This window comes from Engystomops pustulosus, chromosome 5, assembly GCF_040894005.1.
Source record: "Engystomops pustulosus chromosome 5, aEngPut4.maternal, whole genome shotgun sequence".
NCBI lineage: Eukaryota > Metazoa > Chordata > Amphibia > Anura > Leptodactylidae > Engystomops > Engystomops pustulosus.
The window spans coordinates 85,531,972-85,553,377 of NC_092415.1; positions in this window are offsets into that span (position 1 = coordinate 85,531,972).

Here is a 21,406-nt window from a genome sequence, read left to right on the forward strand (position 1 = left end):
CCCTTATCACCAACTTGGCAACGGATACCGCCACGTGGACGTCGCCCCACAACACGGGACAACCCCCCCCCCCGCTTCTTCTCACAGGACACAACCTTCCCCACGCTTAACAGAAGGAAGTCGTAGTTTGCTTATGCTTATCTTTTGTCTCCTGTTCTCCCCCCTCTCTTCCTCCCCCCTCCTGTTCACTGACTAATTGATGTGTACTTTTCTTTTCTGTAGAGGTAGGCTGCAATGTTATGCATCCTTAGGGACCTCCATGGGACTGGACGGCACTCGTACCCGTTACCCCTTGGGATGGTCATGACCCCCCAAGACAGGCGTATGGGATGCCTTGGAGACATCCTGCCTTTGTTGGATGTTTCCTATGCATCACGCTGGAGTCATGCGTGCGCTTGTCAGCTGGACCCCACAGATGGAGCACCTCAGAATGCTTCTCCCCGAGGTCTAAGCTATAAAGATGTTTTTTTTCTTTGTATGTGCTGTTGTATTACGGTATTCTTAAGTTTTAATTGTTTAATTATGTTTCCTAAGTTCAGTTCCTGTCTCATTGCAACGCAATTGGTGGGCATCGAAGGAGCAGAAGGGGTTTTTCCGGGACAAATCCTTGTGCACAAACAGTATTACGCGAATAAGCATTCCCTGCGACAATCCTGGATATGGTGAGGTTGTTATCTTTGAATGTTAAAGGTCTTAACTCAAACAGTAAACGTCACCTACTGCTACAGGACTTAAACAGGTTATCCCCAGACATTGCATTCCTGCAGGAGACTCGTCTCTCTAGTTCGGGCTCCTGCAGATTTGCGAGGCGTCACTACCCCCAGGAATTCATGGCATGCTCCCAAACCAAAAAAGCAGGAGTTGCAATCCTAATCTCACGTACTTGCCCTCTTACAGTGACTAGCTCCTTGTCCGACCCAGAAGGGAGATACATTATTCTGCAAGGGTCCATAGCGGGCCTCCCCATAGTATTGTGTAACATTTACGCCCCAAATTCAGGGCAACTCATGTTTCTTTCCCAAATCCTGACACAACTGACACAATATAGGGGAAACCCAACCCTGGTTGGGGGTGACTTTAATGCCCCTTTCTCAGAAAACAGAGACAGGCTTTCCATCTCGGGCCACACAACCACCACGACAGACCCAGCGGCTGGCCCCTGGTTTCCGGAGGCTGATTCGCCAATACGACCTTTATGACTTATGGAGAGTGGACAACCCGACAGCCAGAAAGTACTCCTTCTACTCCCCCCCACACAACACGTACACTCGCATAGACTACTTTTTGGTGATATTTCTATTCTTAGAACTCTATGTGAGTCGTCCATTGAATCAATTACGTGGTCAGATTATGCCCCAGTCACACTAGATCTTAGCTTTACCTCCCCATGCCTCATTCACTTCACTGGAGACTCCATTAAACGCTACTTACTAACTTGACAATGCGTACAGAACTTCACCAATGCCTACTGCGATATTTTGCAGAAAATACACCCTCTGCCCCCTCCCACAACATTTTGTTGGAAGCACACAAAGCAGTCATCCGGGGTGATTGTATTTCGGTCGCCTCTAGGAAAAAGCACTTGAACCAAGCAGTCCGGACACAGTGTGAGAAGGAGCTACGCTCCATGGAAGCCAGACAGTTGTGCAACCCATCCTTTAGATTACTAAGACAAGTAGTAGATGCTAGAGCTAGACTGTGTGAATACCTACTCATGAGCAGCGAGAAGCTTCTCCGCTACTCTCGTAGACGTTTCTACAAATATGGTAATAAAGCCCATACCCTTCTGGCCAGTCAACTAAGAGCCCAAATGGGTGATAGCAATCCATATGGTATTAAGGACTCCTCTGGAGTAACTCAATATGACCCATCCAAAGTAGCACAAGTGTTTGAAGACTTCTATAGCAACCTATATGCGCTCCCTCCTAGGATCCCCGGAGACAACACAGTAATGACAGACCAACTGCGCAATTATCTAGCGGACTGTAACCTCCCTCCCCTCCCCTCAGAGGCATTGAGCAATTTGAATCAAGAAATAACAATGGAAGAATTGGCGGAAGTGGTTAAAGCGCTGCCCAATGGCAAAGCCCCTGGGCCTGATGGCTTTACCTATCTGTATTGCAAAACATATGGGGTGGTTTTTCTACCCCACATGGTTCAGTTATACAATTCCTTTCTGAAAGGGACACCCATACCTGACACTATGCTAAATTCATATATTACAGTGATTCCCAAACCAGGTAAAGATCAATTAACTTGCGCTAGCTACAGATCAATAGCCCTCCTTGATTCAGACTTAAAAATCTTTACAAAACAATTGGCAGATAGGTTAAATAACTGGCTCCCCCAACTAGTCCACAAGGACCAGGTGGGATTTGTCAGATTTTGCCAAGCAGGAGATAACACGCAAAGGGCAGATGACCTCCTTGAAGTCATCAGACACCAGGGGGAGCAATCGCTCTTCCTTAGTCTTGATGCTGAAAAAGCATTTGATCGCTTGGATTGGACTTTTATGTTTGCCACCCTTCAACGCTTTGGGTTTAGGGGCCCTTTTTTACAAGCTTTACGGGCATTATACTCCACCCCACACGCGGTGGTGCGTTTACCACATGCTCACTCCTCCGCCTTCCCTATACGTAACGGCACGCGCCAGGGGTGTCCACTCTCCCCGCTGTTGTACGTTTTGAGCTTTGAACCTCTAGCGGCTTATATTAGAGCAATTTCCCTATTTGCAGACTATGTTTTGCTTACTTTAACCAATCCAGTGGTGAGTTTACCAAACCTACACGAAACCCTAAAACTGTATATCAGCCTGTCTGAATATAAAGTTAACCGTACAAAGACAGAGGCCTTGCCGATTAATATCCCCCAGGGGGAACTTGAGGCATTGCAGTCAGCATTCCCTTATTCTTGGAAAAGTTCCTCCTTAAAATACCTGGGTATTAACCTAACCCCTACCTATGGGGCGCTCTTCGGAGCCAATTTTATACCCCTGTTTCAAGACATCCAGTCCCTTTTAAATAAGTGGAAGCCATTACATACCTCGCTATTTGGACGCATTGCAGCAATAAAAATGTCAGTCCTGCCTAAGCTACTCTACTTATTCGAAACACCTGTCAGGGTCCCGATGTCCTGGTTGAATAGAATGCAGTCTAGATACTTGGACTATGTCCAGGCATCGTATCCCCAAAACAGTCGTGACAGCCGGAGTCTCCAATGGAGGTTTGGCATTTCCTGACTTGAAACCATACTACTTTGCATCCCGTCTCAGACATATAGCCTCCTGGTCAGTCTTGCCGGCATTCAACAGGTGGACCGAAATATTATGGCTAGCTCCGTATCACCCAGCTACTTTAATATGGGGCCCTGTATCAGATATGACACCTTCCTCTCTTCTTGGTCCCATACAGTTTACTCGGGATATCTGGCACAAAAGTAGGGTTCACTTCCAATTGGCCACCCTGCGCTCACCAATAACCCCAGTACTATTTACTCCACATCTCCCTGATAGTGTGTCATCTGCAGGGTTTAGACCTTGGTCCCAGGCCCGGAAATTCCAGATAAAGGACTATATAGATGCCCACACACGGCAAATCCTCCCGTTCTCTACGCTGGTGGACAGACACCGCGAATTGGCGGGAGGGCTATTCTGCTACCAACAGATTAAATCCTTCATAGTAGCTACCATGGGCCACCACAGTCCCCAGACCTAACCCCTTCGAGTGGCTTTGCGCCAGTGGCCCGTCCAATAAAGGTCTGATCTCTTCTATTTATGGTATCCTTAACTCACCGCTGTCATCAGAGTTCTTGAAACATAAATATATGGATAAGTGGGAAGCTTGGATAGGCACACACTTCTCAAAAGAACAATGGCAAGTTATTTGGGCTAAAGCCAAAAAGTCTTCAATTAACACTCTTTATAAGGAAAACCAAATTAAGATCCTCCTGCGCTGGTATCATACTCCAGAATTACTCCACAAATTTAACCCTGACATATCTGACCTGTGTTGGTGCTGTAACGTAGCAAAGGGATCCCTAATGCACATATTTTGGGCCTGCCCGCTTATACGACCCTATTGGAGCTCAGTTAAGCAACTAGTTATGGAATTGCTAGGTAGGGACATACCCTTAGACCCTGCTGTGTACCTTCTCAACCTCCTGCCTGGGAACATTCGAGGCTCAAGTGCCAAGCTGCTCCTTCATGTACTCACTGCTGCCAAGTGTCTAATTTCTCTCTTTTGGAAGAAACCTTCTTCACCATCTACTATTGACTTATATGCTCGAATTAAAGACATGAGGTCAATGGAGCACTTGACTGCTCAAATAAACAATCAGATGGATAAATTTGACACTGTATGGACCACTTGGGACGCCTTTGCTATAACGTATGAACCAAGATAAATGGGCCAAATGCTCACGATGTCTTCTCACCTTCTCTCTTCACGAGACGCAAAAAATGAGACAGAACTCCAGTTTTCATGTTTTGAAAATGTTTGTTTATTATTACTGCAAGCTTTGCATATCAGCATTATGTCATAGTGTTCACAGGCTTTTTTTTTACAATGGGTGCCTCTCCTGCTGTGTCGGGAAGGTGCACCATGAATTTCTCCTATATTTCGCCCTTGCTAGGGCTGATGTAACTGTGACTGTTATACTTAAAATTACAAATAAAGAGTTGAAAAAAAAAATAAAGGGAACCTCCACAAGTTGGTGCCCCTCCTGGAGGTCTGGGTGCCGGGGGACCCAGTCCCCCCAGAAATTCTGTGAGGCAACAGGCCCTTTGGAATGGTCTCCAGGCGATAGAGCTTATATGAACTCCCTGTCTTGCACGTCTTACTGCACCCAGGCCTGGCGGACAATCCCTTGGAGCTAAAGTTCTTGCTCACCACCTGGAGGACTATTTCCCCTTAGCCAAGTTGGGGCTCTAAGAGGCTTTGTGAGAGTTTCCTGGTCTTGACATAAATTCTACTGCAACCGGGATGCAGCTTAAAGCCCTACTAGAAAAGGCTCCAGGAGGTTGGATACGGTTTTCATGTCCTGTCGGTCTTGGAACCTCATTACTATGTCGCCAGGAATTTGAATTTCCACAGAATTATATTTTTTATGAAATTTAGATTGAATTCCACTTTGTCAAATTCAATTTACTCATCTCTAATCAGAATGTATTGGTTAAAGAGTAACTATTTCCAGGGCCGCATCGGCCATAAGGGGAGATGAAAGTCAGGCAGCAGATGTGAGAGCCCTGGGGGGAGTGGTATGTTCCCATGTTTATGGGTGATTCGGGTGCCCATGCCGCCCAAATCACCTAACAAAAATTTTTATTGCACCTGTGGTTTGAAGGCACAGATGCAGGGCCGCTGATATCAGGGGCCCACAGCACTCGTACTTCTCACTGCCGCTCATCTGGGCTGAAGAGGGGACAAGTGATGGCTCTCAGGGATGGTGGCGCGGCGGCAGGCACGTGTAATACAGCCTGGGAGAGTAAACCCAGTAAAGTGACATGGGCAGGGGCCATGTGCTGGGTGATCAGGGAGTGTAAAGAAGTTTAAATCCCCCAGAATTAGAAAACCTCTGTGGCTCCCGCTGTGCCTCCCCCACAGCCTCCAGCCACAGGCTTCAGGAGATCACAGAGCCATGTAGAGCTGGTCTTCTACACGGAGCGTCAGCTTTTGTGCAAACACTGGTTCCTCTGCCTGCACTGGGAAGAGAACAAGTGTGGAGGAGCTTTTGCCTGAGGACGATCAGCGAGGATGCCCTGCACACAGACCTGCTCTGCCCACATACAAGATGAAGGTAAGAGCCTTCAGCTCCAACTGAAGCTCCTGCAGCATAGTGGGAGTTGTTTTTCCCTTGTTCTGCCCCTCTTTTCCAGGGCCTGGATAAAGTTGTAGTCCTTCAGGAGTCAGGTCTCCCCCTGTTTTGCAGGACATGCTGAGAGTTGTAGTCCTGTAGGCCTGCACTGGGAAGAGAACAAGGTGTGGAGGAGCCTTTGCCTGAGGACGATCAGCGAGGATGCACTGCACACAGATCTGCTCTGCCCACATACAAGATGAAGGTAAGAGCCTTCAGCTCCAAGTGAAGCTCCTGCAGCATAGTGGGCGTAGTTTTTCCCTTGGAACTAGTCCACCCCCTATCCTTCAAAGCATGCTGGTAGTTTTAATCCAGCATGAGCCAGGCCAATCCCTCCTCCAGGACATGCTGGGAGTTATAGTCCTGCATGAACTAGGCCTCCAGGCCTCCCCTTGACACCTACTCTCCTCTAGTCTGGCACTTGTAGTCCTGCAGGGCTCCCCTCTTCTTTCCTCTCCTTCAGAGCATGCTGGGAGTTGTAGTCCTAAGTTGTCCAGGTACCCTGATTGACGGCCCTGGCCCTGGATGACTGTATATAATAACACCAACGGTTTACTCTCTTAGCGTTCTGTCTTGGAGACTGGATATAATTATTCCATAGGAGCTGTAGTTTCTGTGTTTCTAATGAGTTCACTGCAAAGGGGCCCAATGAGGCTTTGTTGCCCAGCAGCTTAAAACCTGGAGCCAGAACTGCAGACGCGATTAATGGATTGACCAACAGAACTTCTAAGTCTTGCTCAGTATGGAGTGCAGGACACAGGCGGGTAATAAGAGAACATCTAGCGCCCGTCATAGCATTGCTTCAGGGAAGTATTCATTTTCTTGTTTTAAAACTACCCACTTGTTTCATGTACATTGGGGGCAGGATACTGGTTGGAGGGAGCTCTGTATTTTGGCATCTGTCTGTGGGGGCTGATTTGTAATATGATTGGGAACTATATATAATAGAACCGAGCAGGGGGCATCTGTGTATGGGGGCTGAATGATAATATATATAATATACCTATGGGAGACATCTTTATATTGGGGAGGGATTTTTTTTGGGGGGTGGGGGTCATGGCTGTGTATACTAGAGGAAGGCTGTGTATACTGGGGAGAGGCAGTGTATTTTGGAGGAAAGCTGTGTATATAGGGGTAGAGGCTGTGTATTCAGGGGGGAGACTGTACTACTGGGAGGAGGTTAAATTAGGGCACCTAATAAATTGTGGGTGCTGTAGATTTATTCGGGTGACTATATAAAGGATGTTTTATGTGGGGAATGGTATGCTCAGTCATGTGAGGATAATATATATTAGGAACACGCTTCATTATACTGTAAGTATTTTTAGGGGGGCCATGTGAAGTTGTGCTGTATAGAGCTGAACATGTTTGACTTGATGTTATGAGTTCAGCGGGAGAAATCGTTAAGAAGTCCCCTTCCTGATGGAGCAGATCAACACCTGTAAACTAGATAAGTCACTAACATCTGTGTCACTGACTACTAGTGTGTGAGGAAGCATCATCAGGCGCGGGTGGGGCAGCATTTTCAAGTTTCGCCTCAGGCAGCAGAAATGCTCGAATCGGCCCTGACTATTTCTATACAGTAAAAAAAAAGTGTATAGTATAAAATTGATCTATGATTTTTAGAAGTAGCAGTTATACAGCGCACAATTACAGCATGTAATTATATGATTGAAAACAATACTGGTTGCCAATGCAAATCCCTTTTAGTAATGCCCTAGTACACAGTATTGTAATCTCACAACGGGAAAAGCTAATGAAACATTCATGTGGATGACACTGCTTGCCTCCTAACTCCTTGAGGCAGTACTATCTAGCAAAAAACTGCAAAAGAACAAAACAGGAGGAGATCAAACAAATAATTCTGTGAGCTTGAGCAAGTGAATGGAATAGCTGAAGAATCCTTACTATTAGGCAGCACACACTTTTAGTTTTAAATAGAGAAGATAGATGTAGCACGCTATCTTAACATGTTCAGTAAAGTTGGGTTTATCTGCATAAAGTGTTGTCAAAAATATAATATTTTTTGTATTAAAATTCTTAGTGTTAGATATTTTTGGAACCCTTACAATACTGATACATTTTGCAGTTTTTTTCTCATCCCTTCTAGAATTTGCTTTTTGAGATTTAAGAATGATATAAATGACTTATGATTTAGAGTGTTTAAAAATGTAAATTGAAGGCATGTTTAAAACATTTTTTATGAAATAGCGCTTTTTTGTTAACACCGATGCGGTGAAGACCTTTATGCCCCATATGAATGTTGGATTGGCCTACATGAGCACCAGAGGATATTCTGTTGAGCCCAGGTTCTAACCTAATACCTGACCCCAAAGATACAGTATTATAAGCAAAATTGAATGGCTATAGTTTTTACATGGGGGAAAATAAAGGGTTATAATATTTTAGTATTATAATATTTTAGTGCATTAGAGACTTCTGAGCTAATGTACATTGGGTTATTTGGTGCCCGTGCTAATGTAGGTTATTTGTGTCTTATCCTGGATCAATACTGTAGGATTTTAAGTTGGCTTAATAGACCTGCATATTTTTTTTCTTTAATAATTAGGTTTCTAGAAGTGTGGGGTGAAAGCTTCTTTACAGGAAATATTCAATTGCAACCCTTAAGGCAAAGGGTTGAGGAAACAGGTCTCACAATTATTTTTGCAGCTACGGCACGTTCAAGCCATGTGAATGTGGAGGGGCGCCGCTACCGTGGACGTGTGCCAGCATAGGCTGTTCCTACCCTGTGTATGCATACTTTTTAAAAACCAGCAAATGTTTGCAGGATTTTACAGAAAAATATGCCAGCTTAGACCTGGCGTAGCTTTTCCCCGGCGTGACTGCCTAAAGGAAACGTCAAGAGGCTTATGCCACTTGGTGTATCTGCTGTAACGGAAAGGGGGGGAGTTGTCCTCAGCATATGCTGGCGCAGGAGTGCTGGTTTATGATGAATTCCCTCCATTGACTCTAAGTCAAAACCATTCCAAGAGGTCATGTCAAGTCTGTAGCTATGTAATAGGTAAGGATTTTAAATATTGGCGTAATACGTAAAAATCATGTCGCTCCCCAGTAAAGCAAGTTGTGAGAGTTTAGTTGTTATTCCTCTTTTTAAGACATTTTAGCTATGAAAAGACTATTAAATAAAGACATTATTCTTCACATGAATATGAAAGTGTGACTCTTTTCTAAGATAATTCATAGTACTAGGGGCTACAATAGATAATGGAATTAAGACTGAATTGAATAATCTATTATCACAGTGTTAACTTTGTACAGGAAGAAAATTATGAAAAATACATCTGGGAAAAAGGTCACATTTTAATTCTTAGTAAAATTAATTTGTACAATTTAATCAGTCGTATATTTTATTGAAATGAGATTCTAGTTACATCAAAGGTGGGGCATGTTTTGTAGGACACATTTATAATAGTTTTCATACTTGGATATATGCTTTATCTTCTTTTAGCTCTAATTTAGCCACACAAACATTCCTTACTTTCTTTCCATTCTGACAGGAGATTTACAGCTATACTCTTAACGTATCTAAATTCCAAACTATCAGCATAACTTTCCGAAGAAGGATGTTTCAGGAGCCCTCCCAGTCAACAATACCACTATTCAGGGGTGTAAAGAACACAGTCCCAGGGATTGTGACTGGAAGGGAAGGCCCAGCGGCTTTCACGGAAATGTGACAGCTGTGTTTGTGCCCCTGGAGCAGCGCACAAGCTAGATTCATGCCGCCTGGCTAGTGCACTGCTAACAAGCTGCCAGAGAGCTCTTCGCTGAGTGCTTTTTGGCCAGAAGAAGACAGCCGCGAAAAGCTGGAACACAGTAGGGGAAATGAGGTGAGTATATATATATATATATATATATATATATATATAAAAATATATTTTACATTCTATACAGCTGCAAAATGAGGGAGGCATAGTTAGTGGCCACATAATGAGAGGAGAAAAAAAATGAGAGCGACAAAATAAGAGGGGGACAAAATGAGAGGAGACATAGTGAGGGGGAACATAATGGGGCACATTTACTTACCCGGCCCATTCGCGATCCAGCGGCGCGTTCTCTGCACAGGATTCGGGTCCGGCTGGGATTTAAGATGGTAGTTCCTCCGCCGTCCACCAGGTGGCGCTGCAGCGCCGAAAATAATCTTAACGCCCCGGAATGCACCATCCCATAGAAGGTGAAGGTGAGCGCTCCCCAAGCGACACATTTTCGGCATTTAAATGCGGCGGTTTTTCCGAATACGTCGGGTTTTCGTTCGGCCACGCCCCCCCGATTTCTGTCGCGCGCATGCCGGCCCCGATGCGCCACAATCCGATCGCGTGCGCCAAAAACCCGGGGCAATTCATGTACAAGCGGCGCAAATCGGAAATATTCGGGTAACACGTCGGGAAAACGCGAATCGGGCCCTTAGTAAATGACCCCCAATGAGAGAGGAACATAGTGAGAGAGGGACAAAATGAGAGAGGAACAAAATGAGGGGGGGACATAATGAGAGAGGGACATAATGGGGGGGATAATGAGAGGGACATAATGAGGGGGACATAATGAGGGGGACATAATGAGGGAGACATAATGAGAGCGGGACATAATGAGAGGGGGACATAATGAGAGAGGTACATTATGAGAGAGGGCATAATGAGAGGGGGACATAGAGAGGAGGGACATAATGAAGGGGATATAATGAGAAGAGGATGTAATGGGAGGGGGATATAATGAGAGGGACATAATGAGAGGAGACATAATGAGGGGGATATAATGAGAGGGGGGTATAATGGAGGCATAATGAGAGGGGGCCTAGGGCATAATATGAGGAAACATAAAGAGAGGAGGATAATGTGCAGGGGCATAATGAGCTGGAGAATAATGAGTGGGGACATAATGAGAAAAGGCAGGGGCAAAATGAGAAGGGGCATAATGAGCTGGAGCATAATGAGGGCATAATAAGAGGGGGAGGTGGCATAATGAGAGGGGGCAAGGGCATAATCAGCTGGAGTATAATGAGTGGGGACATAATGAGAGAGGGCACAGGCATTATGATAGTGGGCATAAGCCAGATAAAAGAGGGAATTTTTTAACCATATTAGAGACAGTTCACAGGATAATCCATCGCCACACAAGCTGGATGTTTGCTGCATATTGCAGCAAACACCAACTGGTAACACCCATGTTGCTTTACCGTTTTTTGAATTTTATTTTCCATTTCCCAGTACACCGCATGGAATATTAAATACAGTCATTACAAAGTCCAATTTGTTACGCAGAAAGCAAGCCCTCACACAGCACTGTACACTGAAACAAAAAAAATATGGATTTTTTGGGCCAAAAAAAATTGGTCCAAGTCCTTAATGGGTTAATAATGTGGGCAAATAAAAGGTGAGCCTACTAAAAAAGGGGCATTAACATTGGGATAAGATGGAAGTGAAAGGAAGGAAGCAGTAATTCTAAAAAGGGATGCTAGAATGGTGGAAAAAAACACAATAAAGCTAATGGGGAAAGTAGGGAACTAACCTGAAGAGGGAATAAATAAGTGGCATTTAGCTTTAAAGGTAACAAAAGGGCAGAACGTATGAGGCAGCTGTGAACTAACATGACATTTCTATTCCATACGGGGTATAAAGGAGTATGATAGATAAACTATGAAACTATGATGAGGGAAAATTATCATTGTTTTGAACAGTCCATAGAGATGAGTTGTGGCTGGAAGAAGTCTCGAAGATCTAACTGAAAAGGAGAAAGACTCCATCAAGACATCAGTGGTGAGTCAGTGGATTTAGTTGTATACTCTGTGCTGAGCTGCTATGTTACCGTATTGTGGTATAATGGTCTTTGGATATTTTCTGTTGCTAATATTAATCATTTTATAGAAACAGTCATGGTGTAGCTGTATTATTTAGGCCTCATACAGCCTTATCAATAGTAATATTTTCCTTTGAATTGTCAATACAATTATTTTTAGTCTATGGGGGTGATGTCAATCACTGTGCTGAACTAATATTTTTATGCTGAACTAAAAATGATTATTATTTCTTATCTGATGGTTATTTTGTCTTTTTGTTGCTGTAATGGTGGTCACGGTTACAGGGGAGAGGGGCCCTGTCTGGAATTTTGTCCTGGGGCCCAGAGGACTCTAGTTACTGCCACTACCACTACCAATGCCACTACTGCGTTTCATAGAAACGCTGATAAAATTAACATTTTTTCCCAAACCCCTTTACTTCTTCCACACATGTTCAATTCTTCAATTGTTCAAAATTGATTCAAATCTTTAATCTGTAGGCTGATCCTATTATAACATATTGAAATCATACTGCTTATAGGAAAGATGGTGGACTTAATATCCTCAAGTATTTATAGCTACTATTAAAATTATATTCATTCTTGAAAATAAATCTATACACCAGTTCCTTTGAGTTTTTAATGCAGTTTCTTTTTTATGGTTGGATGTGAATGGTATGAAAAACCTAACAAGTCGTCTTCCACTTGGGACAATATTCTCACATAATGTTCTCTGAATCTGATGAGCTTGATTATTAAAGAGGACCGGTCACCCATAAAAAAGCACTGGGAGCTGCTTACCTTGAGCGTGGTCCGGCGTTCCTATTGTACTTCACAGCAGTGTCTGCTAGCTTTATCGGAGGGTTCCGGTAAAGCTAGCAGTGTAACACTGCTACATCTGAGATAGCGCTAGAAGCTGCTTACTTTTTAGTAAGCAGTTCCTAGTGCTTTTTTAATGGGTGACAGGTCCTCTTTAAATATAAGAAGACAAAACTAACTGATTGAAATCCGACATTATGAAAACAAAAAGTTTGCTCACACACTTTACGACATTTCCTTACATAAAGGGAAGATGCTAATTTTGGAAGATGACATCATTGTCAACAAGAAATTTAAATATGAAAGAGATCAAAGGGATTATGCATTGGATACATGTGGAGAAAGTCTGAACCAATACCCCTAGATGAACTATTTGCAAAATAGAAAAAATAATAATAATCACGATTTTGAAAGAAACCAGAATGATATTCATGTGTGTTTTACCTCCACTGTGGGAGAACCATCATATTCTCATTCAGAGTGAAGAGAGCTTGACTTCAGTGTTAAACTCTCTGCCTTCTTTACTTTATACAAGCAAATTAAATTGTCACTTCAAAGTTGATTTTCTGGATGATACCACCACGCTGGGCCATAAAATAGACATGATCAAGAAGGTGTTCAGCTGCTTGATGACATACTGGGAGTGGTTTATTAGGTCACTTTCTGCTGACAGGTTCCCTTTAAAGATAGATCACTGAGTAACATCAATTGGAAATGTGTTCATGGGTTAAGTACTTTACTCCAACCATTTGTCTAAAGATGTCTAGGTTACCTTAATGACAGTGGTGACATATTGCAGGATTTTACATGGCTTTCAAATTATTCTTGAGTGTCTTGTGAAATGGTGGGGTTGTTTTCCAGTATCACTTACACTCTTACTTTAGAGGCATTGTCATTTCACCTTCACAGATAAATTAAATATTGTTTGTAACTGTATGAGTTTATTCCATTGGCTGCTGACCACCTTCTGAGACATAATCTGCAACTGCAGGAGACCCTGAAGGGGAGACAGATGCGGTATTTCTTCAAGCTGTGCAGAGAATAGAGACAGAGGAAGGTCCACTGCCGCTATGCATTCCAGTGATCACGTGACTGAACACATGATCAGGATAGTGGAAGTGAGAGGCTGCTGCTGAACCAATTAAAATGACCTATTACTCTTTATATCTGTTCACATCATATGAAGGATCTGTGTCAAATTCTCCAAAATTATACAAAAAAAAACTACAGATTGACACTCTACAATAAGCCCTCACAAAATAATAAAAGTGACAAGTGTTTCATATTGCTTTAATAGTATAAACCTGCAAGATAAAGTAAGTAAAAAGATCAGTAATTTTTTTAAATTCCCTCTCAGTACCGAATTTCATATTTTTGTAAATGTAAAAAAACATTATAAAACCTATACAAATTTGGTATCCCGTAATCGTACCAACCCAAAGAATAAAGTAGACCTGTCATTTGGGGCATAAAGTGAAATCCGTAAAATCCAAGCCCACAAGAATACGGCACAAATGCGTTTTTTTTTTAACAATTTCCCTGCATTTGGATTTTTTTCCCCGCTTCCCAGTACACGGCATGGAATATTAAATACCATCATTTTGAAGTGTAATTTGTTTTGCATAAAATAAGCCATAACACAGCTCTGTACATGGAAAAATAAAAATGTTATAGATTTTTGAAGGTGGGGAGGGAAAAATGAAACCGCAAAAATTAAAAAGGGGAAGGGGTTAAGGACATTACTGTTTTTTTCTTGTCTATGGCACTTATCCTGTGTTAATTTAAACTAAGATACATTTGGTAATCATTTTTATTATTTGCTGTTTATAACTAATTATTACTGATGTGCAGTAATAAAGAGAATGAAAAATCATAAGATGTAGAAATCTATAAAACTGGTGATATAATCCTGCAGAGCCATCATCACTCCACAATACAGATGAGAAAGTTTATGTACCTGCCAAAGCAATATAGACATCAGTTAAAGGTCACTACACCAGTGTTCAATGCGATTTTCTGCTCTTTGCTGTGGCAAGATGAGAAACTGATTATCTCAGAAAACCTCAAAGGTACTTTATGATATAGCTGCTTCCTTAAATGTCTTCAGAATGATTGCCCTATTTTAACAAATCATCAAATATAGAAGGGATATGCTTAAAATCAGTCAGATCAGTATATTTCAGCTTTAAAAAGTGGATATCACATTACCACACACTGGCCTGGGCACAAATAGAATAAGGGTGATCTATTGTTTATTGCTGTGTGTAAAGGTTTAAGAAAAAAAACAAATACTCTGGTAGTCTGACATGTTCCATTGTTTTCCATTAGATCATTGTATTAGTATTCATACCAAATCATAAAAACAGAAAGAGGATACATGCCACTTTACAAAATAAAATCTAAAGTAATAAAAGTGGCATGTATCCTTTTGCTGATTAATATTTATGTGTCTGTTTGAGAGGTCACTTAGATTATATCACAGAGCCTTCTATCATCACAAGCATATGCAGAATATAGCACATTTACTTATCATAACTTTTTGGGTCAATGTTAGGTTTATTTTATTGTATTTTTATGTATGTAAACGTGCTGTGGGGAAATGGTCTGGATTGACTGGAGGAACAGACAAGGACAGTTAGCCCTATGACTAAACACCTTCCTAGCTGTTCCTACCTAATTGTACTGCCTACAACGGCAGGGAAACACCAACTGGTGCAAACACAGAGACAAAGTCTAGACAATAAGAACAGAGAAGAATAGTTGCCAAATATGTATCAGAACTAAGAGGACAATGCAGTACTAAATTGATAGGTAAACGGTGAGATAATCAGGAAAAGGTCCAAAGATACTAGAATACAGAAGTGAAAGTGAACTAGCTAGCTCAGAATAAAGCTATAGCAGGCAAAGAGTACTAGTCCACAAAACATTATATGAGGTGCCAGAGCCCCAGTCCAGAAGATGATTTAATCAGTTCCCTGATATAAAGCAGGGCAGCGATGAGAGTGGGTAGAGATTATGTCCATCACAGTGGATTACCCATCACATGGGTATGGTAGAAATCAAACAAGGCTACTAATTAAGGAAAACAATAGTGAGTAGAATGGAGCAAAATTACACTTATCAGTGTATTTGCTGTGCTTTGTCTATCAACCTCAATCCACACTCTGGATTATACTACTTATTTCTTATTCCTCCTAGAAATGTTAAAGTAAGTTGCCACCTTGGCATCACCAGTTGGGGGTGAGTTCCTATGCAGTATCATATTGCAGTCCATGGCGTGTGAGGGTCTTCCCCCTATAAGTAAAAAAAAGTTAAAAACACTAACGTTTAAAAATTAGAATAAATAAAAAATAAATACATAAAAATATAAGCCACTAAAATGTCACTTTCCCAATAAAATACTTAATAAAGTATAAAAATCACAAACACACAAACCCCCCCCCACACACATATTTGGAATTGCCACGCCCATAACAATCTGCATCATAAAACAGAATTGTTACTGGACCTGCACAGTGAACACCGGGAAAAAAACAGCAAAAGAAAATCTTGAAATAAGATCATTTTTCATTAATACCTTTAAAATAATGCTCTAAAAAGTGATTAAAAAAGTTATGCACTATAAAATAAGACCACTAAAAAGAACAATGCTTCTCGCAAAAAAATAAGCTTAATAAGTTAAATAATAGGACATGAGAGACTTTGCCCAAATTTCAGTTAAGGGAAGGTTGGACATATATGTGTTCTGCAGTATTAGAACCCATAGCCTATAGCTGTAGCTTTCAGGAATCTGTGTTTTTTCTGTACATTAAAAGAGCAACACAAAGATATTTCTGGTATTAGCGTTTTGCATTTCAACATACTCCTGCATTGTGAGAAGCGATTCATATCCTGTATGTTATTTTTCACGTTTGATAGTAATAAATTTACTTTGCTGTTGATCATTGGCGTTCAGCACTGCATATAATGATATGGATGATTTAAGAAAGAGTTATGCCAGTCATGGCAGCAGAATGCAAAGCAGGTCGGAACCCCATAGTAAATCATTTTAATACATATTTTCCTTGCTCTGGCCGCTGGATCCATTTATTTAAGTAGTTGTAATAAAGGCAGTCAGCGATTCAGTTGTAAGATCTTAAAGATTTCTGTGCACATTGACCTTTCTGTGTTTGCATCTTGACAGGTAAGCTCTCACAAATGCCTCCCATGAGATATGACAGGGGCAGAGAGGTCAGGCATGTTAATGACAAAATTACCATTTACCTTTAGCTCGGCAGACTCGCTAGCTGACATTATAAATGTAGGTAACCTCTCACCTGAGCCTAATGCTGCAGAGTATTATGGGAAATGGAAGATAAACTGATATTAACATGTTCCATTGACTTTGCATATATCTATGAAATTACATAAAAAGGGAAGATGTAAATATTCCTTTTTTACAGTTTGTTCCAGAGTAACATTTTGGTATAGATATAATCAGTATATTTTCTATTATCTACATGGGTTATGTGTTATAACTGTGATGTTAAAGAAAACCTACCACTTAAAAGTGATAGTTTTTACACACATATACATGGCACCAGCTCAGGGTGAGCTGGTGCCGGAGCATATTTTTATTAGTAGAATAAAGCCCATATTGCCGTGCGCTGGATTCTGAAGTGCTGGAGAGCTGATGTCACCGATATATATATAAACAGTAAATATATGTATCAGTATCTGCATTTGTTAGCACTTGTCATCCAAAAAACATTGACACAGGACCTGATAACAAGCTTCTTTAAATGAGGTTAGAGGTTCATGGTTTCTGAGACCGGGATTAATGCATTTTAATAAACATGCATAAATGACACAAATTATAGCAAAAAGGGGGCATCACAAATGTTAGAATGACTGCAATGAAATATTATTTTTAATTGAAAAGAGTTTTTGAGGAGTTCAGAAATTAGGTATTGTGTTTACTGAGTACTATCAGGTCAGGTTGGCTATAAGTCTTATTTTGAACCCTCTGGCATTTATCATGACTTCTGTATTTCAGATTCCTTGACCATGTTTTCTGACCATTCATTTTGCCTGTCCATTGTAAACTGCATAAATCTCTTTGTTTTGACAAGTATCTCTTGATTACTCTTTTATGTTTTCATTGTCCAGTCTTTATCTCGGTGTTTGCAGTTTGGCAAAGGGAATGTCGACCTGTTGTCACCTACTGCTTAGAGTAGGCTGGGCAATTAGGTAGAAACAGCTGGAAAGGACAAAGTCTTTGTCAGTCCGTTTAGTTCATCCTAGAAGTTCCCCTTACTGCATTACACACCCATAAAATGTCATGCCATTTTCATTATTCCATCTTCGTTGTAAAATCACAACAACCATTTCACAAAATGTCACAACATCAGGAAACAAATCAAATTTAAAATAAGATTTTTTGGGATCCAAAAAGTGGTAAAGCTTTTTGGATCTGGAACTTCAATGCCAAGTTCCCTAATTTATTAATTTGTAAAACTGATTTGTTATATATTTATTAAATATTTATGTGTATGGTATTATGTTTTACAGGTATTTTACTTTACACTATCTATTAGTTATTTGAGAGTACTTTTGTAACGTCCGTGCCTGAATGTCGCTTTATCCTCAGTTGGCGGAATACATAGCGTTTATTTGTGTGTGAACTGTGGCTTAATTCTTGTGTTTGGATTAACTGAGCCACACCCTTTTCCTTGCATTTTAGCCCGGTGCAGTTACTAGCCTGATGGAGAGTTCCCCCAGTGTGCTGCTGGAGGCGTGTCCGGGATCGGCCGTAGATACCTGCTATTACCATCATACATGGCTGGTTATTTTGAGTCTTGTCTTCCCTGTGTTTCTAGTTCAGTTTTACCTGTCTCTGTTTGTCTGCCTGTATCTGTGCCTGATCTGTATTACCAGCCTGATCTTGATCTTGACCTGACCTGTATATAACCTGTTTGATCTTGACCTGACCTGTATATAACCCGTTTGATCCTGACCTGTATATAACCGTTTGATCTTGACCTGACCTGTGTATATCCCGCCTGTACCTGTATCTGTATCTGACCTGTGATTATCTGCCTGAAGACCTGTCTATATCTGTTGTTTTATGCCTGTCTCAATCCTGTGTTTGTATTCTGTGCACCAGTGTGATCACTGGTCTATATTCCTGTATTCCGGTTATCTGTTCAGTCCTGTGTTGGTTTCTGTGTGCCAGTGTGAATACTGGTCTATACCTGCATTCCGGTTACCTGTCCGCTCCACCATCCAGCAACTGCCAGACGAAGTAAGTTTCCCCTGTCATGTTATAGGATCACTCAGGGACTGTCAGTTAGGTTCCTGTTAGTGGGTTCGCCCTTATCAGGGCGGTTTATATGCTTTAGGCAGGGCCTTAGGCCGCAGGGACGTCGCAGGGTGAGTTCGCCACCACTTACCTAGTCTGACAGCTAGCGCCAAGCCTGGTTGTGGTTGTGCGGTTTCCTGGACAGGTACTGACAACTGTATTTAATTAATTGTGAATATTCCCCCCCCCCCCCTTTTCCATGAATTTTTCTTTGTTTGTTTTTTCTATAGATTCTTATACAATTAGCTTGCCTTAACAGGCAGCCTATGTGTTATCCACCCTCACATGCATGATGGGGGTTCTATGGAAAGCTGATTTCCATGTTGTTGTCTCATGTGCAATGAAGTTTCATGGAAAAGCTGAGTGCCATATTCCTCCATGCTTCTGCAATGGTAACTTTTCGGAATGTTGGGTCCCTTTCTACGTTCCTTCATGCATGTGTGGAAATCTGGGTCCTCCCTTTACGATGCCTGTGGCTTTTCTTATTATTATGGTGTGTTTGGTTTACATGTATTACTATTAAGAGGATTCTGTATATATTTAACATATTCCATACACTTTTAATTTTGTGCTGTTCCCTCTAGGACAGTGATGGCTAACCTATGACACGCGTGTCAGTGCTGAAACACTTAGCCATTTTCACTGACACACGGCTGCCTGAGAGTTAAGTTTCAACCTACATGACCAGGTGCAGGCTGAGAGATTGCACTGAGCTTCCGGCACTCCTCCCTCCTCCTCCTCCCCCGGGCCGGCCCCTCCCCATGTGTGAGCTTTGCCTAGTGTCTCCAGTCAGCACAGGTATCAGCATGGGGCACAGCAGGAGAGGTGACCCGGCCATACACCCAGGAGGCTCCTCTGCAGCTCCTGATAGTTGTGGTGGGGGGAAGATGGCATCACAGTCAGAGGTCACATCGCTGCTGCCTTGTGTGATGTCCCAGCAGCTGCCACCTCTACACTGACCATCTCCACAGCAGGGGCAAGGGAGGACAACCACTCTCATCATATAGTAAGTAAGGTCAGTGCACTGTATGATAGAAGACGGTCATCAGGGCTTGTGTGTCAGTTTTGTGATGTACAAGCCCAGACATTGCGATTCTTTTGCTCCTCACACCTTCTCCATGCCAAGCGGGCATGAGGGAGATGCTGACAGCGGCGCTTGCGCCCTCGCTATAACCTGTGAACTTTCATGACAGAAAGTTCACAGGTTACTAAGCATTTCCACACCTGTCTGATTGTAACCGATCTATTACAATGTGCGATTTGCACATAGTAATAGATGATTGGGAAAATCCCCATATACTGCCATAATGTAGTATGGCAGTACATGGTAGGATCAATCAGACAACCTACGGTTAAAGTACCCTAGAAGTTAAATAGTATACATATTTGTTATTTAAACTATAAATATCACAAAATTATGTTTTTTTGTCAAGGTGACACACCACCCGAGTTATGCTCGTTTTTTTGGCGAATTTTGACACACCAAGCTCAAAAGGTTGCCCATCACTGCTCTAGGAAGTCAGTCTAATGGGGGTGTGATTTCTCTAGTTTTGCGAATTGTTTTTAATATACAGAATATATCTTATTATGTTCTTTGTATTTGAAGATGGAATAATGATTAAAGTATGAACTTTTATGGATGTTGGATCTTTCTCTTCTTTTCTTATGCATTTTCCTGATGGAAATTTTTTCTTGTGTTTTACTTAGATATACAAACTTAGTTTGTCACTAAGTAGGACTATTCCCATTAACTTTTAAACATTCTTTTACAGTATTTATTAGTCCTAAATTATTATTTAATCATATACTGTTTAGTTAATAGATTAATTAACAGTAACATGTTCATAATAATGTTCACACCATGTTGAGTTTATTTTGATATAAAATTATTTAATGCTGCAAAATATATTAAATTAAATGTATTTTACACCATGGATTTACAAAAACAGTCAGAAATGTGTAAAAAGAATTCAAACTCGTGTACTTAGAATTTGTTATTATCTAATTTAATCTTAAAAATGAATATGTATAGGGAACAGAAAAATTTGGAAAGTTATTCTCTCGCCCAGTTTTACACTTCTGTATGAGAAACTCATATTTAAATCAAATGTGATGAAAGGGCATTGGCAAGCAAGTAATTTTGTATGGTTGAATGGGCAAAGTAATTTCCAGGCTTATCAGATCATGTTCCACTTGTCTGAATAGTAGTGTTTTAGCTCTGTGCTTCAACACAATCTGAGCTGCCAACACCAAATAAGACCAGGCACAAAAGGCTCAGGCGTGCCTATAATCCTCTACTGCAACCCAGGCTTGACCTTTATACATAGGGTAATATTTTCCAACTTTTAACTAATTTTCTTGTTTTTTGTATTTTGATGCCCCCACCTTCTACAGCTCAATGTAAAGACAGCACTTTAATATACAATACGCAATGTGTTGTCTGAAGAATATATACATCATGACTGTTGTGATTAGAATATCAGGGAGGAGGATATGACAGATCAGTCTGGTCCACTATAACTTGGCTTACCTCATCCATAAATATTCAAAGAAATCTTGGTGCTTTTATGGTTCATGAGATATGAGGGTTACAAATAAGTTTCAGAA